At 38.9% G+C, this 26,561-nt stretch overlaps 2 protein-coding genes and 1 long non-coding RNA gene across 6 annotated transcripts in view; 1 reads left to right on the top strand and 2 right to left on the bottom strand.

Annotated features, from left to right (window-relative positions):
* Positions 1–2,546, bottom strand: part of LOC118767712 — a 45,617-nt gene extending 43,071 nt beyond the window's left edge. Inside the window, exon 1 of the mRNA XM_036512724.1 lies at positions 2,090–2,546. The gene's annotated coding sequence lies outside the window, so the exon portion shown is untranslated. The remainder of the gene's footprint in view (positions 1–2,089) is intronic.
* Positions 1–26,561, top strand: part of LOC115224126 (coiled-coil domain-containing protein 73-like) — a 182,801-nt gene that overhangs the window by 145,780 nt on the left and 10,460 nt on the right. The gene's annotated exons all lie outside the window — the stretch shown is intronic.
* Positions 3,740–25,312, bottom strand: LOC118767715. The gene is made up of 5 exons (XR_005003629.1): positions 25,301–25,312; positions 22,700–22,705; positions 17,565–17,566; positions 14,410–14,418; positions 3,740–4,019 (listed from the first exon to the last, which is right to left on the bottom strand). It is a non-coding gene; the product is annotated as an uncharacterized LOC118767715 (long non-coding RNA).

Here is a 26,561-nt window from a genome sequence, read left to right as displayed (position 1 = left end):
ATCTCAGCCCAAAAACAATGACAACACCCATGTTGCTGAACAGTGCTTCAATTCCCAGTTGTTACTCACCCCCATCCCTGCAAGTATCTACCTGCAGCACATGTGCCACTATCAACAGGCAGAAGAGAGGCAAGAACTGTTCAGAGGGTGATTGTTTCTATCATCTCATTTGCATCAGCCTGACATGACTGGCCTCGAATGCACTCTCAATGTGGAGATGTAGCAGTTGCCACTTTCCCTTGGCTGCATGGCAGTACCATCCACCACATCCTCAGATGATACAGTATGTTTGCCTGATCAATGTTGCCCAGCTTGGGAGGCTTTGGAAGATCCTGCTTAAGATCCTGAAAGTGCCCCAGATGCTGGTGGACAGTGCCATTGCATCCTTGGCTCTGGTTAACCCACTGATTGGGATTGACTTTTCTGTTTTGTTCTACTTGCCCTCAGTCTTCCCAAATAAGGTACCAATCAAGGTGGCCTGTTGATAATGGCCCTCATCAGAGCCAACATTTTGTCCTTCAGGCAGATGATCATTCTCAGTGTATCCAAGCATGCTGCACTCTGCTCATTCATACATTTATGCAACCAGGTAAACATCAAGCTCCTTAAAGATGATATCTCAGCTACTGTCAGAGTAGTTGCCTCTGATGACTCCATCCACTTACCCTATTGAAGAGTTTTTGGTTGCCCTCAAGCACAAACATCCTGAGCCACTTGCAGACCTCAGATGCTTATCTCCAACTAATCTTCAGCCATTAAATGTGGTCTCCAAGAAAGACAATGAGTCTCTGAGTATGCTTCTCACTGCAAATAAGGTCATACTATCTTTGACTGGCATTCAACAGAGTAATCCATTGGATCCCGCCTCTTCACTCTGTGCACGTGTGTGTATGTATGTGTGATTGTGGTTGTGTGTGTGTGAGAGACAAGTTGATAAGTATATGAGTGCATTGGTGTTGCAGTGCATATACATATTTGTTTATGTGTTTGAAGATGTGTGTGTGTGAGTATGTGCATGTGTGTATGAGTGTGTGTGGGGGCACGCATGTGTATGTAAAACAGTGTTAATATTTTGAGAGAAAAGTTGGATATAAGAGGCATCAGATGCAGTGTGCAAGAGAGACAACTGCACTGGTATGGTCATGTGATACAGATGAATATGAATAGCTGTGTAAGGAAGTGCCAATTTCTAACAGTGGAGGGAAGCTGTAGAAGAAGGAGACCCTGGAAGACATGGGACAAAGTGATGAAGTCTTCAAACTTTTGTCTCACAGAGGCAATGGCCAATGATCAAGACTTATGTTGTGTTTGAGAAGACCCATCAAGCCAAGTGAAACTATAGTCATGGCCGTTGTCAGTGTCATGTAACTGGCACCCATGCCTGTGGCACATAAAAGCACCTTTTGAGCATTGGGCCTCACAGAGGCAATGTGGCCAATGCCGGTGTCAGGTAAAAAGCATCTTTAGAGTGTCAGGCTTCATGGAAACAATCACTGATGACCAAGACCATTGGCAATAAACTGAAAAGAAGACCCATCAAACCAAGTGAAATCATAGTTGCGACAGATACAAGTGTCACACAACTGGCACCTGTGCCAGTGGCATGTAAAAGCACCCATTACACTCTTGGAGTGGTTGGCATTAGAAAGGGCATCCAGCCATAGAAACCATGCCAAACCAGAATGGAGTCTGGTACAGTCCCTCAGCTTACCAGCCATTGTCAAACTGTCCAGCCTATGCCAACATGGACAACAGATGTTAAAGGATGATGGTGATGATGATGAAAGAGAGAAAGAGAGAGAGATGTATATCTTGTATTTTCGAAACTTCCATACTCTAATGAAGAATGAAGATCACTCAACTACATTAATGTTATTGACGGAGATACACAACATGAAATCAAGAACTTACCAAAATATTTGTGAAAACTTCAACAATGCACATGCATACACACACATTCACAATCATACACATGCACTCACATATAGCTAGTTAGATAGAGAGGCAATTAGTAGTTAAATCTACGCAGTTTGATAAAATATTTTGGTCATTAATATTCACACATAAATGTAGAACTTATATTGCTTACCTGATGGATATTTCATTAAAAGCAGCCCTTGATACAAACCACTGTAATAATAGTAACAATAACACCACCGAAGTTAATTTCAACATTTGGCAATGCGACATATCCCATAACTGCTTGAACAATTTTTTGCTTTGATTTCTTTTTTTTTATATTCTTCTCCATAAAGTTATTTTACATCTTTTCTTTAAAAAATTTCTATTGTAGTTAGAAAATAGTCATGACATTTTCCATTATTTGATATAATTACTACTGTTATATCTAATGAAGTTTGCTTGTTTTTATCATTTTCCTTTTTCATTTGTTTGTGTGTGTGTTTACAGTTTTAGTGTTAGCTGCAACCTCTGTTCAAATTCCATTGAATGCTCATGCTAAACAAAATAATGACATATGACTTAAAATACATAGATATGCAAATACATATATCTGGATATGTATATATATATATATATATATATATGTATATATATATATGTATGCATATATGTATATGTATGAGTGTGTGTGTTTATGTGCATATGGGAGAGTATATATATGTTTACATGTATGTATGTATTCACAATGACACTCATAAATGTCAATAGTTTCTTTAAATTCTACTCAGCTGGAGGCTAAGCGGCTGGTTTCAAAATTACTATATAGTTTTCTGCATAGGTACTTAATAATGATCAGGGGAGGAGGAGGAGGGAAATGAGAAGAAGGTGAGGAGGGAAAGATGAAGAAGAGGAGTAGGAGGAGGTGTTGGCAGCAGCAGCAGCAGTAGTAGCAGCAGTATTAGCAATAGTAGTAGTAGTAGTAGTAGCAGCAGCAGCAGCAGCAGCAACAGCAGCAGTAGTTGCTGTAGTAATAGTAGTAGTAGAAAAGGAAAAAGATTGAATGAGAAATTTGTTCAATATACATTATATATCACATGACTATACCTATTGGTCTAAGTATTCCTAACATTGTTTTGATGTTTAAATGGAGGGACAGTAATGATGATGATGACAGAGAGAGAGCAAAAGAGAGGGAGAGAAAACAAAAAATGATAGACATCAAAGACAAATAAACTGAGATTACTTGAAGTCCTTAGATGGAATTGTAAAGAGGAATTCCTGCTTTTTTTTTGCTTTTGGTTTGTCTGAATGTGTGATTTTGTCCCTTACTCAATTATTGGATTAGATCTTTCATTTATCTACATACTTGTATGTATATGTTTGTGTGTGTATGTATTAGGGTGTTTGGAAAGCATTTGTATTTTTTCACCACTTTGAAATATGAATCAACCAATCGCATCAGAACCAAGATCAAATAGGTGGGAACTGTTTAGAAATAGTATATTATCTCTTCTATCTGGCAGTGTATCATTCATAGTTATTTTGGTAATTAACCCGATGGAAGATAAGAACTTTATAAAATAATATATTAGCCATTGCTTACTTTATGAGTTTCAAAAGAAAAGCAATGAAAAACATTTGTGAAGTGTATCCAGATGCAGTGAAAGTTCGTTCATGTCCATGTGGTTTAAAAGGTTTAAAGGTAGCGATTGTGACATGTCTGACAAGCCTCACTCTGAAGATGACCCACTCTGAATGACAACCTTTTGAATGAAACTGTTGTATCAGATCCACATCAAAGCACCAAAGGTTTGGTGAAAAAACTTTATGCATCATGTTCAACTATCCACAAACATCTCAAGCAAATTGGGAAAACCTGCAAATAGGGAATTTGGGTTCCACATGAGCTTACACTTGAGAACCAAACACAACATTCCACTATTTGCAACAGTCTTCTAACCAGGAATAACAACCTGTCATTTTTGCAGCACAATGTTAGAGGTGATAAAAAATGGGTTTTGCATCACAACAGAAAATGAAAAAAGACAATGGTTATCATGTAATAAGAGACCAGTGCCAACACCAAAACCAGAACTCCATCCACAAAAATCCTTGTTCTGTGTTTGATGGAACATGAAAGGTGTCGTCCATGACAGGAATATGGAAGGATCATCAATGCAGATGTCTATTGTGAGCAATTTGATCACATAAATGAAAAATTACATTTAAAGTGGCTAGCTTTGGTAAACAGCACTCTTCAAAACAAACCCAAGAAACAATAAGATCATTAGGATGGGAAGTTCTTCCACCTCCTCCATACTCACCTGGCTTAGCACCTATGGATTTCCATCTGCTCCAATCACTAGAAGGCAAAACATTCAGAAACGGAGAGCAAGTTGAAAACAGACTTTCAGACTGTTTTTCAAGAAGGAAAATGGGTTTCTTTGAATGTGGCATAAAAGAGTTACTTTCGCATTGGTTTTATGAAAAGATTTGGTATGTGAAAACTGCAAAAGGCTTGTTGTGCATGTGTGTGCGCCTTTGTGTTTGTCTTTCACCACTGCTTGATAACCAGTGTTGGTTGGAACTTAGCAGTTCAGCAAAAGAGATAGCTAGAATAAGTACCAGGCTTAAACAATAAATACTAGTTCATTTGATTGAAACACTTCAAAGCAGTGTGCCAGCATGGCTGCTAATGACTGAAACAAGTAAAAGATATATATATATATATCATCATCATCATCATCATCATTTAATGTCCACTTTCTATGCTGACATAGGTTGTATGGTCTGACAGGAGCTGACCAGTTGAAGGGCTGTTCAAGATCTTTGTCTGTTTTGGCATGATTTCTATAGCTGGATGGCCTTCCTAATGCCAACCACTTTACAGAATGTACTGGGTGCCTTTACACATCACCAGCACAGGTGACTTTTATGTGGCACCAGCACCTATGAGCTCACAAGATTAAGGATGCTCAGCTGGATAGTGTTGCAGGAGACAAGCTTGTATGCAAGTGCAACCACACTTTTACTTAGCTTGAGGTGTCTTTTCAAGTACAGCAAACTGCCAGGAGTCTCAGTCCCTTGTCATCCCTCAGTGAGTCCCAGTGTCCATAGATCCTTTCTCACCACTTCATCCCTACCTCTTCCATATGTTTCCTCCACACAATTAGAGATTGGCGCTTCATTCATGTGCATTATATGGCCATACCAGTGCAGTGTTCTCTTATGCATGCCACATCTGATGCTACTTATACCCAGTTTTTCTCTCAAATCACATACATGCTGTTATATATATACACTGACATTACCCATCCAGTGAAGCATACTGGCTTCATTTTTTTCACTCACTGCCATGTAGCATAGCTGTTCATACACAGGCAACATACAACCTGCCTTTCACTCTGAGGGAGAGCCCCTTCATTACTAACAGAAATAGTAGCTCTCTTAACTTTGCCCAGCCTATTCTTATTCTAGCAGCTATGCTTTTGGAACAACCACCCCACTACTAACTTGGTCACCTAAGTAATGGAAACTGTCTTCTAAGGATCCACTGACATATGTGGGAGTCTATTTTTTGTACATTCCTGGTGTTTAATGCACATCTTACACCTGTAAAGACTAGTTTCTCCATTAGACGTCAAGTGATACCACTGCATCTCTTATGTGTCCATAGCTTGCATCTCTGAAGGGGTCTGTGATTTGATTCCAGACCTTGCTTCCGTAACTGAAATTTCTTCTCTAGTTCTGTTAGTGATTCAGCAATAAGAATAAGCTCATCAGAATAGATGAGCTCTCAAGGGTAGCCAATCTTAAATTCCTCAGTTATAGCATCGAAGACCATGTTTATAGTTATAGCTTGGAAGACCATAATAAATAAGAGGGAGTCAAGAACCAAATCCTGGTGGACTCCTACTTATGCATTAAACTCCTTGCTATACTTATTGGTGATTTGCACCTTACTAGCAGTATCCTTTGTACATGGCTTGTACAGCTTTCACTAACCACTCATCTATCCCTAGCTTCTGCATTATATATATATATATATATATAATATCAAGCCCTTGATATTATACTGTATTTTTATATATATAGGAAAAAATTACATACCTTGTATTACTTTTTTCCTTAATTGGTTTACACACTGGTTACTCGATAAAATCTTATATAGATTTTATCCTTATATTTATTTGATATATATATATATATATATATATATATAATATATATATATATATATATATATATATACATACATATATATATACACACACACATATATACATATATATATACATACATATATATATATATACACACACACACATATATATATATATATATATATATATATACCCGCATACACGCACACACACACACACATCATGTGTGTTTATTCAACAGGACAAAATCATAACTAATCTACCTACTTGAGATGTCTATTAATACATTTCTTTAAGCTGTTTATATTTAAAATTTATTTATTCCTTTATTTCAATATCTTGTCTGCCTCTTCCTCCTCAGTAAAGATAGTAGAGACAAAAACCAGTAAAATGTTAAACTAAATATCCATCTCTATTTGATTGCCTTGTGTTTCAATTTTCAATCACTAATTGTCTGGTATTGTTTTACTTGTTTTGAGGTAGTTAAAATGAATGCTAGTCAGGTGGTGGGTGATTCAGTCAACACATACAGACATGGTACTGTGGTTAATAAATTCACATTGCAAACATGTAGTTGTTGGCTTCATCACTCTACTTCGAAACTTGGGCAAGTGTTTTCTATCATAGCCTTGTGATCAGTGCATCCATACATTGCATCAGTGGAATTTACTGAGCAGAACTGTGCAGAAGCAGGTATATATTCTCCCCCCACCCTTCATGCACACATACAACTAGTCTGGGAACTTTCTGATACCACCTCGTATATGTATGTATATATACGTATCCTGTATTGGGTAGCTTTTGATATAAAATTTTCTTTTAAATTATTATATCGAAAATGAAGCTGGACTTCAAATAAATATAATTGTATTTTAAAGAAAGCTGATTTAAAGTTTATTTAAGCAGAGAAATATGTATATCTTCTAAATTCTAAAAATACTTATGTATTAATATTTATTATCTATACATAAAAGTCTTGTTTGTTTGTTTTTTTAAGCTATGTAAAATAGAGTGTATATGACTTAATTAAATATTTGTATGTACTGTATTCAAACAAACTGCTACTGCTACCTAATTGTTTTACTTTACAAAGCAACACTTCTTTCACACGACTTGTCTACACATGTCCAATATATCAGTATCAAATAAGTACACTTTTCTACTTCATTGACAAGACTAATTTTTATTGAAGGCCACTGAAATTTGATAGTTATAGGGAAATCCTTAATGGCTTTTCTTAATATATAGTTGTAGGGCTTCCAGCATATTTGATTAGCTTTGATTGAAAAAATGTTATAATATACAACACATTGATTAATCTTAAAATAACTTATTCATTTTGCAAGCTACATTCAGACTAAGAGGACTGTTGTAGCCCTATAATATTACAAAACTTAAATGAATGCAATTGTAAGAACAACATAGTAGTAAAAGAAAAAAAAGATAAATTCTGCTTCCCATGCTACAATATACACGTGTGCAAACACACACACACACACACACACAATACTGTATATAATTTTACTGCCGCCAAGGAAGGAGATTATGTTTTCATCAGTGTTGGTTTGCCCGTCTGTCTGTGTGCAAAATAACTCAAAACGTTGTAAACGGTATTTGATGAAACTTGCAGAAAAAGTTGGTAATGACACAAGGAACAGATGATGAAATTTTGGTAGTTATCTGGGAATTTTTATGGATTCTTGAAGGATTTTTCATTTGTTATATGTACTTTACATGAAGTTTTACAATTTTACGTTCTTTGATTATCTCCCTTGAAAACACGTTCAGTGTTTCCATGGCGGTGTTGCTGATTTCAAAGTTTATTTTCGTTTCTCTATTAGTAATTTTCCTCGCATATCTATCTTCAAATGAATTGCTTGGCGGAGGTCTACAGAGGATGACATGACAAGCCTTGACTATTGGGATCAACTTAAAAAGCTCCCTCGATCGTCGCTGTGAGCTCTATATCTTCTGTATGGTACCGCCTGATTGGGCTTCGTGCCAGTGGCACATAAAAGCACCCACTACATTCTTGGAGTGGTTGGCGTTAGGAAGGGCATCCAGATGTAGAAACTCTGCCAGATCAGATTGGAGTCTGGTGCAGCCATCTGGTTTGCCAGACCTCAGTCAAATCGTCCAACCCATGCTAGCTTTGAAAGCGGATGTTAAACATTGATGATGATTATGTGGAAAATATTCCATCAACATTGCCCATCTTTAAAATTCGTCCGAGGCTTGCCCCCCCCCCCCCATGCCATCCATCCACTACAGAAATGTTCGTGTTGTATGACAGAACTATTTCACCTCAATTGGTCCTGATCTCTTCAACATCATGCCAGACACACATAAAGGAGGAAAGTGACTTCACGGCATTCAAACAATCCCTAGATAATTACCCACAACAAATACCAGATAAACCACCTACACCCTGATATGTCTCTAAAAGCAATAACCCTCTGCTTGAATGGGCTACAGTTCCCCAGATTTTCCAGGTGGTGCTATCAAATTAGACATGGCTTGAGTCAACTTCGGCCGAAACTTATCTAAGTAATCTAATCTATGCTGTAACCTATTAATCAAAGCATGACAAGTGGATAGAGGCTGATATCTTAACATTTCTGATGGTCTTAAGTATAAAAAAAACTATTAAAGATTTATATAGAACTACATTCAGAGTATGTCTATAAGCTATTATCTTTAGACCTGGTTTCTATCTTCAAACTGTTCTGTATTGTAGATGCAATTTTAAAAAAATTTTTATAAAGAACTCTGAAATTAGAAAAATCAAAAATCTGCAACAATCTCGGTCCCATGAATATCGGATAATGGATTTTCAACTGTGTAAAGAAACTGATTATGATGATCGTAGTTTTGACGGTGATTGTGGTGAAAACAGAGACAGTGTTGATGATGACGATGGTCGAGATGAGGATGGGAGGAGGTTAAAATAGTATTGGTGGTTATAATGGTGGCAGGAGCGGTGTGATGTGTGATGTTGAGGTGATGATGGTAATGGTGGTGTTTATGATAGTAATAGTTGTATGATGGTGGTATTGTAGTGGTTATACTGGTTGTGGTAAAAGTGACTGTGTTATTTTCTTTTTTACCCCCACCAAGAAGGTTATGTTTTTGCCGGTGTTGGTTTGGGAAATGGGCGATTTTCAGCATGCGTGTATATGGGTGGAAATGAGCTGCTTGGCGGAGGTCTGCACTCTCTGAGTGCTTTTCTAGTTACCTGTCATGTCATAATGCAGGAAAAGTGTCATCTTTGGGTAGTTATCTACTTTTAGTTCTTACATACATAATTTCATTCCACTTATCTAAGTATACTTTGCTTTTCATGATACTCACAAATTTTCATATGTTCAAATTAATATTTGGTCCCTGTGCTGATCTGGTGGAGATCTTGCTCAATAAATTATTTTCTGTTACCTCAAAATCTTTTGTGGATGGATTACTTATTTGAATTTCTTTCCAAACACCAAATCCTGAGAAAATAATGTTAATAGCATTAGCAACTTTTAACATTCTTTTTATCTTCCCCTTTTAGTCTAATTCCTACAGTCAGAGTCTTAGTTTTGATGAGTCCTTAATATATAGGTTTTTGTTTCTATGGTGATATTCTTGTCCTGGATCCTTACTAGATTAAGTAGTAGTTTGTGGTTATTTTTACTTTCTTTCTAAAGACTTAGGGGTAGTAATGAAAAGGCAGTTCCCATGACCTATTGCAGGGTCTCTTTGGCTTGGTGAGAGGAAAGGAGGAAGATATATTAAAACTAGAGATCTGGCCAAACACTTGCAACAAAACGGATTGCACTGAAGTCACTCAAGGATCAGATGATGGCGTTAAACCAGGCAAACATACACATGCAGTATGCAAAAATGCTTAGATTACTAGAGTTGCTTTTAATTTGTAATTTAGCTTTCTTTCACAATTGCTATACCACAGCACATCAGCAAATACACTTCACTTTTGAGATATTTTGAGATGATCCAAGTACATGATATTGATAAGCCACGATAATGGCAAAATATCAATGTCTACCATTCAGTGTTCTTTAATACTCAAAATTGTGTAAGGAACTTTCCTCATACACTTTCCTGCAGCAAATAGGTGTATAAACAAAGCACATACACTATGTATATGCAACCAATAATGTTTGCTTTACTAGAGTTGTTTTTACTTTGTAATCTAACATTTATATGTGATGATAATGATGATGATGATTATAATGATGATGAGGAGTAGCTGTGTGGTAAGTAGCTTGCTTACCAACTGCATGGTTCAGGGTTCAGTCCCACTGCATGGCATCTTAGGCAAGTGTCTTCTACTATAGCCTTGAGCCAACCAAAGCCTTGTGAGTGGATTTAGTAGACAAAAACTGAAAGAAGCCTGTTGTATATATATATGTGAGTGTGTATGTTTGTGTGTCCGTGTTTGCCTCCCCACCATCACTTGACCACGGATGGTGGTGTGTTTACATCTCTGTAACTTAGTGGTTTTGACAAAAGAGACCAATAGAATAAGTACTAGGCTTACAAAAATAAGTCCTCGGGTCGATTTCTTCGACTAAAGGCTGTGCCCCAGCATGACTGCAGTCAAATGACTGAAACAAATAAAAGAATAGAAGAATATGTATACACACACACATACACACACTTTTATTTTGGGATGGGATATTGTCTTCCTTTTCTTTTATGCAAGCTATCAAATTTAACCCCCAAACCTTGAATATATATATATATAAGTAAAAAAGCTAGTTCTAAAATCGCTCTAAGAGATGAATGCAGTAGTTGTACTACCAGTTAATGTTCGTAGCCATTTCAACATGGCTGTTCCGTTTGAATGGACTTTACTGTGATTTTTTTTAACACTAAGAGGACATCTCCTCTAGCTGGTAAACAATGCACACCTGCATCCAATATATTGCGAGCAGGGAAGCGAACCCCTACTATCTTCTAGTGATGGGACCAACATACCAGTCTGGTTTGGGGCTATTGCTTGCCTTTCTTCAGTACTGGACACCACGTCTGCTAGAAATGAATTTTTTATTATGGTAAATATTATCCTACATAGAGGGGATAAAACAGGACAATACAAACAATTATTGTTATTGTGAGTTCGAATGAAACCTAGGTTTAAAAATTATGAATGATATATAAAAATAAAAATTTTGACCTTTTTTCGGACTTTAACCTGATGGGCTGAAAAACCCAGCGACTACACCTTTTCCTTTTACCATGAAGGATTAAGCAGAGTCAGCTGCACCCAACTTTCTTATCACAGCCTTAAAAAATGGAAAAAGGAAGAACTTAGAGTGTGAATTTTGGAAGGGGCTACACAAATTAGGCTACTTCCCCATCCTTTTCTTTCATTGTTGTAGCTGCTGGGTTTTATAGTAATTTTTTCGGCCATTTCGGAGCTGACATCCTTGATATCTTCTGGATACCTTTCCTTCAGCTCTGAAAATAGGCCTGCATCCATTTTAGCAAGTCTAATGTTTGGAGGACATGCCTTTTGCACCTTATGATGCACTCTTATGACTGTGCTCAACACAGTGTTCTTTTCCGAGAACAAAACAATATTTTCTTCGGTTTTGAGGTGGGGTTTGGTGAAAGGTTTCACTGTGGAATTGGTTTGGGAAATTTTGTTTTGTGTGTCTGCCATGTGTTTTATGGATTTTTTTGTTTGGGACTTGGGAATTTTTTCTTTTGTGTGACACTGTAGTGAATTCCATTTCGTCGTTTTTCTCAGTTTTTTTTTTCCTTTGCACTCTCTGCTGTTACTCCTCTCTTATCTACTGCATTGTCTTCTTTTCATTTTTTCTTTGACTACTTATGCAGCCTTTTGGGGAGGGGCTTCATTGCTTTTCTTTTTCTCACACTTGGAGTGAATGTAGCCCTTTTCCATCTGAAGCAACAGGTCCTATGTCCCTCGACGGCTACTCTCATTGTTATCCCCTCCCCTACAAACACCCTATCGGGCAATTTTTCCAGAATTTCATTTGATGCTTGTACAACAAGCTCTAGAGTCTGGCCTTTCCAGTTGACAGCTTCACGCTTTTCCAATTGCAAAATCGTCCACTGCCTCCTCCACGTTGTAGATGACAGCCACTGCTACCCACATAACCTCGTAACCAGCCAGAATCTCATCCACGGTCATTTTGGTTATTCTGTGACCCAGGTATATGGGTAGCAGAATTGTTTCTTTGTTTCGCAAGGTTTTTGTGAAGACTTCCTTTGCTATGTTGGTTGTTTTGAATTGCGCTTCTTGTCCCATGGTCAACGTAGGTTATTTGATTCCATACTGGGGACAAACATCTTTCTACAACATCATTTTTTGCATCCATAATTCGTTTTTCCTTTAAATTGTAAATTTTGTAGATGACCGTTCTTGCATTTAACGCTTGCACTGTCTCTGGAGGAGGCAGTATTTCCATATCGCTACCATTTTTTAAATCAAGCTACGGAACTTAAACAATTGTTCCATTTTCACTTCCATTTCCGTCATATTGCTGCCCACTGCAGCAGAAAAACTTGGTCTTTCCTCTGCCTGTTTTGCAATTTCACATTCATTTTCACCGCTATTATCCTTTCCCATTGTGGGAAAATCTTTTTTAGATGTTATATTAAATTCTATTGTAAATATGTTATTACAAAAATGACAAAAATAACAAATTCAATACCCAGCAACAGGTAAAGAAAAAGACAGTTCAGCAATTATTTTTTTTTCACAATAAATTCCAAAAATAGAATTTTCTGCCCTGTAGGGTGAAAATGACTGTTCCATAAAGGACAACAGTTCAATTCAAGTCAAAGCACACTAGAAACAAAAATATGATAACAACAAACAAAAACAATGGAACAAACTCACATAACTTGGGAGCAGCAAAATCTTGATTCACGACACGAAAAGACCTCATCTGCTAGAGATGTTTTCTTTATTAAGATAATGATTGTCTAACACAGAAGAGACAAACAAGACAGAACAAACAGATGAATGAATTCGAATGAAACTTAATTTTAAAATTTCGATGATTATACGAATTAATATATAATATATTGTTTTTTTTTTATATAATTTTTAGCCAGGGTGGAGATACACCCCGATGGGCAAAAAGCCCAGCAACTACACTTTTATCTTTCTCCATGGAGGTTAAGCTAGGTCACTTGCACCCACCTTTCTTACCACTGCCTTCCATCTTTTCTCAAACACACCTCATGACAGTTGTCTCCTCTCCAGCCTTATCTTGCTCTTCAGGTGACATCTGAAAAAAGTGAGCAATCCAGAGCCAGAAATGAAGGTTCCTGTCATGAGTCCTTGCAGTCTTGTCTTCCAAACAGACTCTTTCAACACTGCCACTGTAAGGAGAAAACATGCCTCACCTTCCTTCAAGAGTCTGGTGGGTGGCACAATCTTTATTATAGATTCAGCTGATAGCTATACTCTGCCTAGGTATGACAACACGTGTTCAACGTAAATTATCAAGCCTGAAAGCTTCTGACAGTGTACAAAAGCATGCAGGACGGTTTCATCATCCAGCCCACATCTTGGACATGTCAGTGGCACTGACATTCCATGCCTGGATAACTTATCGTGAACAGGTAAAGCGTTCCTGTAGCACTGCCAGATCAGGGATTTTTGGTAATTATCCAAATACTCTGGCCTGAAAATCTTTTAGAACAGGTTGGTAAGTTGGTTCTCATCGAACCCCAGAGGCCCTCCTAGGATGTCATTGTTTTTAAACTCTACCAGCCCTCTATACAAAACCGAGGTGGTATTTCTACTGCCAGCCTTGCCTGTCTTGTGGATCAGCATGAGTGCCTGTCGACACTCTTTTTGCCATTCTGTCAGATTGCATCTTTTAATAAAACCTGGTTTGAATCTCTCTAAAGAGGCTGGTTGTGGGAAAAATTCCTCTGCCAGTGGATTCCACACCTTGTCACCCTCCAGGTAGTGCAAAAGATGTCTCAGCTTCAATACATGTTTGTGCATCATAAGCCAAGGCATCCCTAACCCACCCTTTAGCGGTTCTTGGCAGCAGATGGAGTGCCTTACAAGTGGCTTTCCTCCCTTCCACAATAAGCAGAAAAGGAGGTGCTCCAACTTGTTTAGCCACAAGTCAGGGCAAGGGACAACAGATAGGCAGTAGGTGATTACAGATGCGATAAACACCTGTACCACTTCCGCCCTTCCTTTCAGGGATAGAGCCCATCTGGACCAGGTCTGAATTAGAGCTTCGACCCTGTCTGCCACCTCCCTCCAATTCTTCTCCATTTGGGAGTCCAGTCCAAACCAAACTCCAAGCAACTTAACAGGACCATCTGTCCAGTGACCCACGACACTGGCTTGCTCCTCCAGGTGCCAAGGCACAAGCCGATGAACTTGTCCTTGTTAACTTTTCTCCTGCCACTGTCTTGTACCCTTTGAGGGTCAACTACACAAGATAGCTGATCCTCATTGGACACGATGATGGTGATGTCATCTGCATAAGCAGAGACTAACTTGCCACATCCGATTTCATTGGGGGTGCATCCCAAATTCTCCAACTGCTTCAGTAAGGGCTCAAGAGCCAAAACATACAGAAGTGGGGACAGGGGACACCCTTGATGAACTGAGCGTGTGATCGAAAACGGCTCCAACAGGTAGCCATTTATCCAAACAGTGGATTGGATGCCGCTATACATTGTGGAGATCCACCAATGGAAGATCGGTCCCAGCCCAGCCGCTTCGAGAATCCCCGCCCGGTACTGGTGGTCTACCCTATCAAACACTTTACTCTGGTCTAAATGAACCAGTACCCCACCTTTGCCGGTTAATTTATCCACCTTGTCTAAGGTGTAGTGTATAAGGTGAAGATTTCCTAGATCAAGCTGCCCAGAATGGCACATGTCTATGCCTTGACTACAAGCTTCTCCACAACATGTGTCAACCTTTTTGCTAACACCTTGACCAAAATCTTTAACTCTACATTGAGTAGAGTCATGGGCCTGTAATTACTTATACTGTCCCCCTTGCTCAGGTCCTTCTGGATCAGAGTCACCACTCACAGAGCTGGGAATCCTCCCATTCTGTTGCCATTTTGTGTAGACACCTGCCAGCAGGTCCCCAAACAAGTCTGGTATGCTACGATAAAACTCATAGGGCAGACCACCCAGCCCCGGCGACTTGTCCCCGGCGCACTCAGCCAATACCACTATTGTCAACTAGATTTTTGTTGGAAGATGACAATTTACTCAGAGTAGCTACCCTCAGCTTCCAATATGGCTTCAAGATAGTTGGTGCATGTGTCCCTTGGAAGATCTTAAAATACCTCCTCAATCTTGGCCAACAACTTGACCTTGGTGTTGTAAGCAGAATGGTTTGTGTCTTTCTCATCTACACCACACTCATAGTAATCCATGGGATTACAATTTGAGGAATTAGGAGGCCAGAAATTGGGGCTGGTGAAGTCATAGAAATTCCCCAACAACCACTTCTGACTCCTTCCTGAGTAATGACAAAAAGTTGAATCCTACCGCCACAAATATGACCTTCTAGCAGCAACCCTCTCCAGCAAGGGTTTGACCTGTCTTCAGTAGCTTTGTGTAGCCATCTGAATTGAGCCTAAGGCCTTGTTCATCAGTTGTTGGATGAGTTCTGGCAAATGGACTCAGTCAGAATACCAGCTGTGTCCTTTCCTGCTGACCATAGCTATGTAGTCTCTGTTTAAACTGTCACCTCTTACAGCTCTTGCAGTGTTCATGATACAGGTAACTCTTCCAATATTTTCTCTGTGGGTTCCTACCAAGGGAGTTGCTTAAAAGCATTTATTGAATAGGTTTTATGTCCATTTGTGTGTGTATGTTTTGCGATGTTTTCTTTTGTCTGCATGTATGTATGCGTGTGTGTATTTGTATGTGTGTGTACAGAGGTGTGTGTGTGTGTGTGTAGTGTGTGTTCTTTAGAAAGAATATATCATTTTCAAAGTGGTCCTAATCTTTTATGGACTCAAGGTGTCTACTTTTAATGGGAAGTTTGTATTGTATGATAATTTTAATAATTTGAATGTATCAATGATCATGAAATAACATTGATATGTTATTTGCTAGAAAATGCTATTATAATCTTTTCAGTATCATTACTGGTATGTTTAGATATATACACATTTGTATGAAACAAAAATTTGTAAGAGTATATAAATATGTGTGTATGTACATGAGTATATAAGTAAGTATGTATCTAAAAGATGTTAGTGTATAAAAGTAAAAATATATGTATAACAACGACTCTGTGTGTGTGTGTGTGTGTGTGTGTGTGTGTATTTATAATCAAAATAAGCAACAAGGATATCCAGAGGTAATGCAGTACAATCGTTTCATGCAACTCCATTTAATTGAACAATGCAATCATTACATCAATTTAAAATGCAGAGCAATCCTCAGCTGCACAGAGACATAGAATTTAATTAAATTAGAACAGATGGACACATTAGTATAATTATACCTAAAATCTCCAAGAAGTTAAGGAGATAGACAAAGAACATGCTTCACTCCAGCATACTTACTTATATACTCATGTACATACACACATATTTATACATACATACAAACTATTGGTGATTCTTCTCACTTTTTATTACGAATGTAATTCAAAATTTTGACCTCACATGCATTCCTTATATACTCTTACAAACAATCTTACTGCATTACTTCTGGATAGCCTTGTTGCTTATTTTGATTTTAATGACCTTACTTTGAAATTGTATGGATAATACCGTATTAAATTTTGGTGCCTCAACCTAAGTACCATATTCATCCGAATCTAAATTTTTGCTATATATATTTATATATTTATATATCATTTAACGTCCACTTTCCATGCTGGCGTCAGTTAGATGGTTTGAGTGAGGGATGGCAAGCCAGAAAGCTGCACCAGGCTCCAACTGATCTACAGCTGGATGCCCTTCCTAGCGCCAACCACTCTGAGAGTGTAGTGGGTGCTTTTACATGTCACTGGCATGAGGGCCAGTCAGGCGATACTGCATCAGCCATGTTCAAATGATGCTTTTTACATGCCACCTGCACAGGAGCCAGTCTGGTGGTACTGGCAATCACCACGCTCAAATTCTGTTTTTTACATGTCACTGGCACAGAAACCAGTCAGGCGATGCTGGCAACGATCACACTCGAATGTTGCTTTTTACATGCCACCGGCGTGGGAGCCAGTCAGCAGCCCTGGGAACGATCATGCTCAAATGGTGCTTTTAACATTCCACTGGCACAGGTGCCAATCAGGAGGTACTGTCATCAGCCACAACAATGATTTCACTTGCCTCAACAGATATATATATATTTAATATATATATATGTGTGTCCATATGGTTGCATGTGTATTTCTATTTGTATATAAATATTTCTGTGTATACATGGAGTGAATATACATATATATGTATATGTACATGGGTATAGGCAAATAAATCTCTTCATACATAATAAGAATCTTAATGACTATTAAACGACTATGATGGGTACCAGGATAACTGAAATTAGGTTTTATGAGTGAACTGGCAGACAAGTGATGGTCATGGTTCATTTGAAGAAAAACAGTTACAGACAATACAGATAATGGATACTTCTAGTCTATATCCTGATATAAAAAATAGAGACAAACTTACAATAGAATAAACAAAAATAGAATGTTATATTAGATTTAGATTTATACTTTTGAATTTTATTTCCATTAACTAATTTTGGTCTATTTGTTTTGTAATTCATATTTTTATTTTTTATTGCCATTATATACTCTTGGTATTTTTATAACTTATGTCACCTTGAATCTATAAGCTGCTAAGTAAAGAGAAAATGCTAGTTATGCAAAGGCTTATAAAATGATGGGAAACTGAATGCAATTCAGCAGTGCAAGCAAAGCCACTCACTGATGACGTTCAGGTACACAATTGCTGTTGTATCATATTTTTTTTATATAATCACTTATAGAATAATTTACGTAATAGTATGATATGGAAAACTCAACAACTAACAACAGAAACAATGATTGTGCTTTGTAATTAAAGCTTGTTCATTCCATCTTCTTGCTTTATAAATTTTTACATATATACATGCATTCATGCATACATACAAATGAGGTGCTGTCAAAACATTCCTGAACTAGTTGTTTAATAAAAGAATAACTTATTCACCTAAGTTTTAACATTGTCTCCTTTGAAATAGTTACCTTGTGCAGCAATACACTGGTCCCAGCATTCCTGCCACTTTTGGAATCTGGCCTGGAAGTCATTTTCTGCATGCAAGTTGAGGAACTTCTCCGATTCACTCTGGATCTAAACAATGGTGTTAAAACGATGACCTTTGAGTTGCATTTTCATCTTGGGGAAGAAATGGAAATCCATAGGTGCTAAATATGATGAATAGGGTAGGTGCGGAAGCAATACCACATTATTTTTGGCAAGAAACTCATGAGTGAGGAGAACTTGGGGTGACAGGATGCATTGTCATTGTGAAGAATCCAATTCTTCAGGCTCCGCAGATCTGGTTGCTTTTGCCAAATGTCCTAGCTCAAATGTTTCAAAACATTGTTGATTGTCCTCTGGCGATCGTTATGCATAAGCTGATGAATTTTCTCCACATTTTCAGGTCTTCCAGATTACTCATTGTCTTCCAGTGATGCTCTGCTTTTGAAGTGCCTATGCCACTTGAAACTTTGCATATGACCTATTGTTTCATCACCATAAGCTTCCTGAAGCATGCTCAATGTCTCTGTAGTGGATTTCCCAAGTTTAATGCTCCTTGTTCCAACTTCCTGTCTATGGCAAAAATTTGAGACTACAACATACAAATAATCACAAAAACACAAATTTCACAACTTGCAAAGTAAACACAGCAATGTTACTTGGCACACTGCCTTATGAAGGTCACTTCTGGGGGTTACGCTGTTGGTAGGTCTTCCAGATTGCTCATTATCTTCCAGGGATGTTCTTCCACTTTTGAAGTGGCGATGTCACTTGAAACATTGTGTATGACCCATTGCCAAAGCATGCTCAGTGTCTCTGTAGCTGACTTCTCCAACTTAATGCAAAATTTGGCTCTTTGTTCCTGTCCATGATAAAATTGCAGACTACAGCATATACATGATCACAAAAACACAAATTTCACAACTTGCAAAGTAAACACAGCGATGTCACTCAGTACGCTGCCTCATGAAGTTCATTGCTAGCTCTCACTGCACATGCTGCCATCTGTTGACTAGTCCAGGAACTTTTTGATACCACTTTGTACATACATACATGATGGCCATCCACACATGACCAAGGAAGACCATTGCTGACCTTTAGGAACATTGTGCACTCTAGAACTGTCTTATATTTTGCATTTGCAGCTATGTTGGTAGCTAATGAGCCCTGCTATTGACAAGCATACATGATTGCAAACATTGCAAACCAAGCTTTCCCCATTCACTACATTAACAGCACACTTTCAAGCAGTACGCTTAAATTCTTCATGCAGGATACGTGCTCTCTCAAAAGTGTTGACCCCCTCCTTAATCTGCCTCCTCCATCTGTGGTGATGACAGGCATTTCTGTCTCAGTCAATCTCCTGAATATCACAGGCCTTTAATGAGGACGTGACACAGTCCTTAAATCGCAACCTTGGTTTCTGCCAGGGTCTCTTTCCACTAACAAGTTCCCCATATAGCATCTGTTTAGGGATCCTGGTATCCTTCATTCTAATAAGGTATCCAGTTCAAAGTAACTAGTGCCTGTGCACCATCGCCTCAATACTAAAGATATCAGCTTTCCTCAGGACCTGTGTGTCTGAAGTTTTTAAGGCCCAGCCAACATTCAGAATATGTCTTAGACATCTCTGATGAAAGTATTCAAGGACCTTTACATGACATTTGTAAAGGATCCATGTCTCACATGAGTAAAGGATCGATGTCAGTACACATGCACAGTACACAGCAATTTTTGTTTGTCTTGTAATGCCATGCTGGGACCAGACATGAGACTGAAGACACTGGAAGGAATCAGTTGCTCTCTGCAGCCTGAAAGATATGTCATCATCCAGGGAGCAAGAACAGCTGAGTGTGCTGCCTAGGTAGACAAACTTGTCTTCTACTTTCAGTATTATTTCTTCAACCAAGATAGCTGGTTCCACATATGGATTTCCTGGTGCAGGCTGGAACATTAAACAGTCTTGTCCAGGCTAATGCTGAGTTCGAATGCCTTGCAAGAAGCAGAAATATGATCCATAAGTATTTGCATGTCATCTACTGTATGAGTGACTAAGTCACAGTCATCTGCAGAAAGGAGGTCATGAATAAGAGACTGGAAAACTTTTGAATTGGCAGCAAATTGGTGCAGATTAAAGAGATGGTCAGAAGATTGATACCTGACATATATTCCCAGAGAACTAAACTTAGCTAAAGCAAGAGTAAAAGCAGCAGCAAAGTACAAGGAAAAGAGAGTTGGGGTGAGCATGTCACCCTGCTTGAAGCCATTCTCTACAGGAATGGGTCCTGCCACGCCACCACCAACATTGACCCAAGCCTCCATCCCATCATGAAATAATTTAATTATCAATACAAAGTAATCCAGACATCCAAATTTGCCAAGTATTTTCCATAGCAAGGCCCTATTCAAAGGCCTTGGTTAGATCAAAGAATACCTGGACAAGACCCATATTCTGCTCATAACACTTCTGTATCTGTCTTACTGTGAAAATCATATCCTCTACCAGATCAGAAATCATATTGAGATTCAGATAGGACTTCATTTACCAGACACCCATTCGGGTGGGTAAGAAGAATATTTGCCAGAACCTTTTCAGCAGCTGATAGTAGACCAATACCTCTATAGTTACCACACATTATTCTGACTCTTTTTCCTTTATTGAGAGGAAGAATAATTGAATCCTTCTAGCCTTTAGGCATTGCACCATCCCTCCAGACTACACTAATAAGTTCATGAAGGGACTGTATGATGTAATCACCACCAAATCGCAAGACCTCAGTACAAATTCCATCCCTTCCAGGTGCCCTGCCAAGATTCAATTTACTTATTGATGTCATTACCTCATCTATTGATGGCGTGGAATTTAAGGACCCAATGATAAGTCTTTGTTGCATAGTATCAATCACTATTTCATCCAACAACTGACTCATGGTTCAGGAGTTCAGAAACCTGTGATTTCTGTTGATTTAGTAAATAGAGTAGAAGACTCCTTGGAATGCAAAGGAGCTGATGCAGAACTCTTAGGTCCAAAAACTTGCTTCATAAAATAGTAAAGCTTCTTACTGTCATTTGCATCAGCAGCAGCCTGAACATCACGAGCAAGATCCTTCCACCAAGTGTTCTGCATCTTTCTGAAAGATCACTGCAGTAGTGATTTTACACTGCTCTAGTGGGCAAGTGCTAGATTTCACTGCACAGTTGAAAGTCCTCTGCAGCAATACATTGTGGGCATGGCGCTTTACAACCGGTAGTCACTGAACTTCAGCATCATTTTCCTCAAACCATTTTCTGTGTCTGGCAGTAGCATATCCCAGGGTTTCAGCAGCACATTGAAGAACCTGGTCTCGAAAATCTTCCTATATTGTAGTATTTTCAATGCTAGACAAGCAAGTCTGAAGCTCTTTCCTCAATGCAGCATCATATATCTTGTGGACATTCAGATGCCAAGGAATGCCAACAAGCCCACTTCTCTCTTTCACTCTAATCATCATCCAGAACTTTGCTGGCACCAGAGTGTGAAAGGACTTGACATTTGTAATGTCATAGATGTCATGTTTGCGGATGACGACATAATCCAGCAAGTGCCAAACTTTAGACCTTGGATGCATCAACGTTGTTGATGTATAAAATGCATATAAAATGAGTGCTTGCGATGTAAACACCATGTTCATCACAAAGCTCCAGCAGCATGAGACCATTGCTATTCATTTTCCCTGCACTAAAACGTCCTTAAGAGTTCCATGTTTTCCAGTTTGTCCCAACCCTGGCATTGAAATCCCCCAGTAGAAAGACTTTATCAGAATTGGGGATTTTTTCCTAAGTATGGTTCTCAGCTGGGTTTAAAAAAATAGTTTTATCTTCATCACAGCTAGTCAAAGTAGGTGCATAGGCACTTATTAGAGTAGCAAACTGCCCACCTTTCAGGTGCAATCATAGAGTCATTAAACGTTCATTTATAGGAACACGTAGCTCCTCCAACTTCTTAAGGATATCAGATCGAACTACAAAGCCAACACCAGCCTTTCTGCACTCCTGCTTCAACCCCCCCCCCTCCTTCCAAAAAAAGGTGTATCCACTTTTTACTTCCTCAAGCTGACCAGTACCTTCTATACGAGTCTCTGAAAGGGCAGCTGTATCAATGTTATCACTATAACATTGATATAGCTTGCGAGCAACAAGTGCAGTGCCTCTTTGAGGCTTACAATCACTCTTGTTATCCAATAGAGTGTGCACATTCCAGCATGAAATGTTCAAGTTCCATCCAGATTTTGTGAAAGCAAATGTCTCTTTGTTTTTCAAGCACAGGTGGACATCTGTCAGTTGCGTTAAACTGACCAGATATAGAAAGACAGACAGTTTTTGGTTCACCTTTTCTAGAACCTCCCCGGCCTCCGGGTGAACAGTGCCCTCTTCAAATGGAGCTGCTTAGACACCCATGCAGCAACCGAATCCTATCGCTGTCTTGAGTGACAAGAAGACAACGTTATATCTAGCATGGACCTGCAGGTCGCTAACTACATGCTTCCAATCCATCAGTTCTGCATACTTTGCCACCTTCCCATCGCCACAGGACTTCCAAATAAGAAATGCCAAGCTGACATTGGAGCTTAATGTGGTCTTGCAGCTTGCCAGATCCTGTCAAATCATCCAGCCTATGTCAGTATGAAAAATAGATGCTAAATGATGATGATAATTTTTGTCATTGATGTATGTATGTATGTATGTATGCATGCATGCATGCATGCACGTACGTATAGGTGACCGTCTGGAAGGGATGTTCTCGTCGCTCCTTTCTGCCAACGGTTAGCTCCCCGCTTGCCGGTGCAAGATCGACTCTATACAGCTGGCGCGTCCCCAAATCTCCGAGACATATGCATGAATGCATATACGTATGTTCTCTTTCTCTTTCTTTTTTAATTTAAAATAAGTTATGACCGGCCACCTACTTTGTAGCAAGGTTGTGAAGGAAAGTATCTTGTTTTAACCATCATCCTTTAAATCTTAATGTTTTTTCACATTTTATAGTTCCTAATATCATGATAATTTGTAGAGCGTGAATTAAGGATTTGCATTCTCTCTCCAAGATCCCATGTTCAGCCATACTTTGCTCCAGACAGGTTGCTATGTATCCTGTTACTCCAATAATAATAGATATGAAGCTGAAAGTGTATCTTGGGTACTGGATTTGTAAACTCCTTATTAATGGTCCATAGATGTCCTCATTCTCTTGTTTTTTTCTAACCACATTTGTGTCCAGAGGGCAACTGATTTCCACAACAGAACATTTCTCTTTGTGATCATCATCATTTAACATCCGCTTTCCACACTGGCATGGGCTGGACAATTTGACCAGAACTGGCTAGGCAGAAGACTGCACCAGGTTCCAGTGTCTGTATTGGCATGGTTTTTATGGCTGGATGCTCTTCCTAACACCAACCATCCCACAGAGTGGACTGAATACATTTTATATGGCACCAGCAGAGAAGTTAGTTTTGGCATGGTTTTTACAGCTGGATGCCCTTCCAAATGCCAACCACTTTACAGTATGGACTGGATGCTTTTTACATGGCACCAGCATTGGCAAAATCACCAAGACAAAAATCCTTTGAGAGGGGAGGGGGCATTGGAAGAAGCGATCTTGTGTCAGATGATGAAAGATTAGAGTGTGATAGAAAGACAGAACCAGGTATCATGCTGTAGAGGAGATACATGATTACCTTGTCAGAGAGAGAGAGAGAGAGAGAGAGAGTGATCAAGAATGAGGACAGAAACAGGTGTGTTGCTGTAGAAGAGATACATGGTTAACTGGTCAGAGGGAGAGAGTGAGAGTGCAAAAGAGAGCAGGAGGGAGATGGTGGCAAAGTGCCAGAGCATGCTCACAAAGAACAGGGATCAGAATATAAATGGGTTGATAGAGTTGAACAAGAGAGAGAGAGATAGTGACAATGTGCCAGGGCATACCCTCAAGGTACGGGGGTCAGAATATAAAGGGTAGGGTATTGCCAAAAGTGCATGAGTAGGGAGTATAGACTTTACATGAATGCAAAGAGTGTGAGGAATGCAGTGACTGGTGGAGGACAACAGGATAGCAATGATACAGTGAGCAGGGCAGTGAGGACAGGAACGGGGAGCAAAGGATAAGCATTGTGCATGAAAAAAAGGAAATGTGAGGAAGAGAAGAGATGTAGTTTGATTTGTTGTGGTAGGGTGTGGGAAAAGTTTTATTGTTACATGTGGGTGGAACACACAGTGCTTCTAGAACTCAGTTTTGCTGAAGCAGGCAGGTCTTCTCAAGGACGTCATATTGCTAGACATCTCAGTCCATTGTCATCTACTCCTTGTGATCCCACACAACGATATCTGGCCAGTTGTGTTTTAACTTGGTAGCTGTTTTAATTTTTAAGCTCCACCAATATTCTTTTGGCCCATTGGTCTCAATATAGTCAACTTCATCTGGTGGTGTTTTCTTTTTTGTTATTCTGTTCCAGATCATTCTGATCACTGCATCATGCCTCATGGCGGGATAATATCTGGAAGACATTCTCTCACAGTTGGCAATAATGTGGTTTAATATCTTCAGTCTTGGTATACAAAGCCTACATTTGTTGTCTCTTAATGTTTTCTGCTTTTTATGCTGCAGTTACTTGGGGGATCTCTTATTCTTGAATTGCATGGAGGCGGCTTTCGAAGTGGGGTGTCATAAACTTGACAGTGCTCCATGTCAAACTCTTCACACAATCAATCCCTTCTGTGGTTTGTGTCTTACATGCCAAGTACCCATGTGAACTGATAATTTTTTTTTTCTGTTCTGACAAATAGATTTTACCAAATGCTCCTTGGGGAGAGATCTGTATCAGCTCTTATTTCAAACCTCTCCTCAGGTTCATTAGCTATCCTAGTTATGTTATTGATTTTATGGTAGCAAACTTGAGCAAGATAATTACTAGTTTCTCTCCTCTGGTGCAAATGTTGTTTCAGTGTCACAATATATGCTTCGTAGACATCAATACAGATTTGCGGCCATGACCACCATCCTTGCATGGGCAGTATAGCCTGTCTACATTTCCATTGATATTGAAGTTTCCAGTAATACTGAGCAGCTTGCGAATTCAAACATGTATCTCATTGAGTTTTTGCTGTAATTAGTTCAGAAGACCAAACATAGACATGAGGTAAGGTATTGAGGGCAATGTGCTTGTTGTAAGCTGAGAGTTCTGATGACCATATTCCCTTTACTCTCCTGAGGTATTCATTTCTGGTCCTCTCCTTATTTATGAATCCATCATATCAGATATTCTCATCTTGTCTATATCTATAGTTATCACCTGACTGTAGAGATTGTGTTGTCATTTTTAGGGTTTCAGGAGGGCGCAACATTTCCACATTTCATTGTCAAAAATGTACTTTTAGACTCACTAAATTTCATTCTAATATCTGTGGAAAATTGGGTGACAAGGTCCTGTTGCTTTTTTATATTGTTGATATTTGGCCCATACAGTTTCAGGTTGTTGACAAAGAAAAGATGTGAGATACTTTTGGTTCCATTTCTATGGCCACTATATTTTCTGAGAAGTATGATAGTGGATTTTAATGAGAGGACAAAGAGCAACACTGACAGGTTATCACTCTGAAAGATGCTATTTTGGTAGTGAATGTTATCTGACTCAATTTTCTCCTTACCATTTCTAAGGAGCAAAGTGGTGTACCAAGTCTTGGTAAGGCATTCAATAGCACTCATTAATGGTTGAAGGACTTTGGCTAACTGTAAGGTCCTGATAATCCAACTATGTGAGATAGTATCAAAAGCCTTCTGTTAGTCCAGCCACGCGACAGTTAAGTTCCTGCAATTTTTTCCTAAATCACTTTGTTAATTAGTAGCTGCTATATACAGCCCCACACCTCCTTCTTTCTTCCAGCTTGCTCAGGTGCAATAATGTTGTTGGTAGAACATTATTGCAAGAACAGATTGAGGCACCCAGTCTATAATTTGTACATAATGTTCTGGCAGGTTATTGGGCAGTAATTTTTAGCAAGGTTAGTGTGACTATTCTTGAGGATGAGGAGAGAGTTGCAGTTGATAACTATTGGGGCAATTTTTGTATACACTTTATATTTTCTCCATACAACTGTATAATATCTCACCCATAAAAGGTGAAATTCTTCAGCTAGTAGCTTGTTATGAGCCTGGGGATTTCCTGTTTGACATTTTCTGTGGAACCGTTTCCAGTATTTCACCATCTATTTCATATTGCTTTTGCTGGAC

Source organism: Octopus sinensis, linkage group LG24 (genome assembly GCF_006345805.1).
Source record: "Octopus sinensis linkage group LG24, ASM634580v1, whole genome shotgun sequence".
Classification (NCBI taxonomy): domain Eukaryota; kingdom Metazoa; phylum Mollusca; class Cephalopoda; order Octopoda; family Octopodidae; genus Octopus; species Octopus sinensis.
This window is presented reverse-complemented; position numbering and strand designations above follow the sequence as displayed.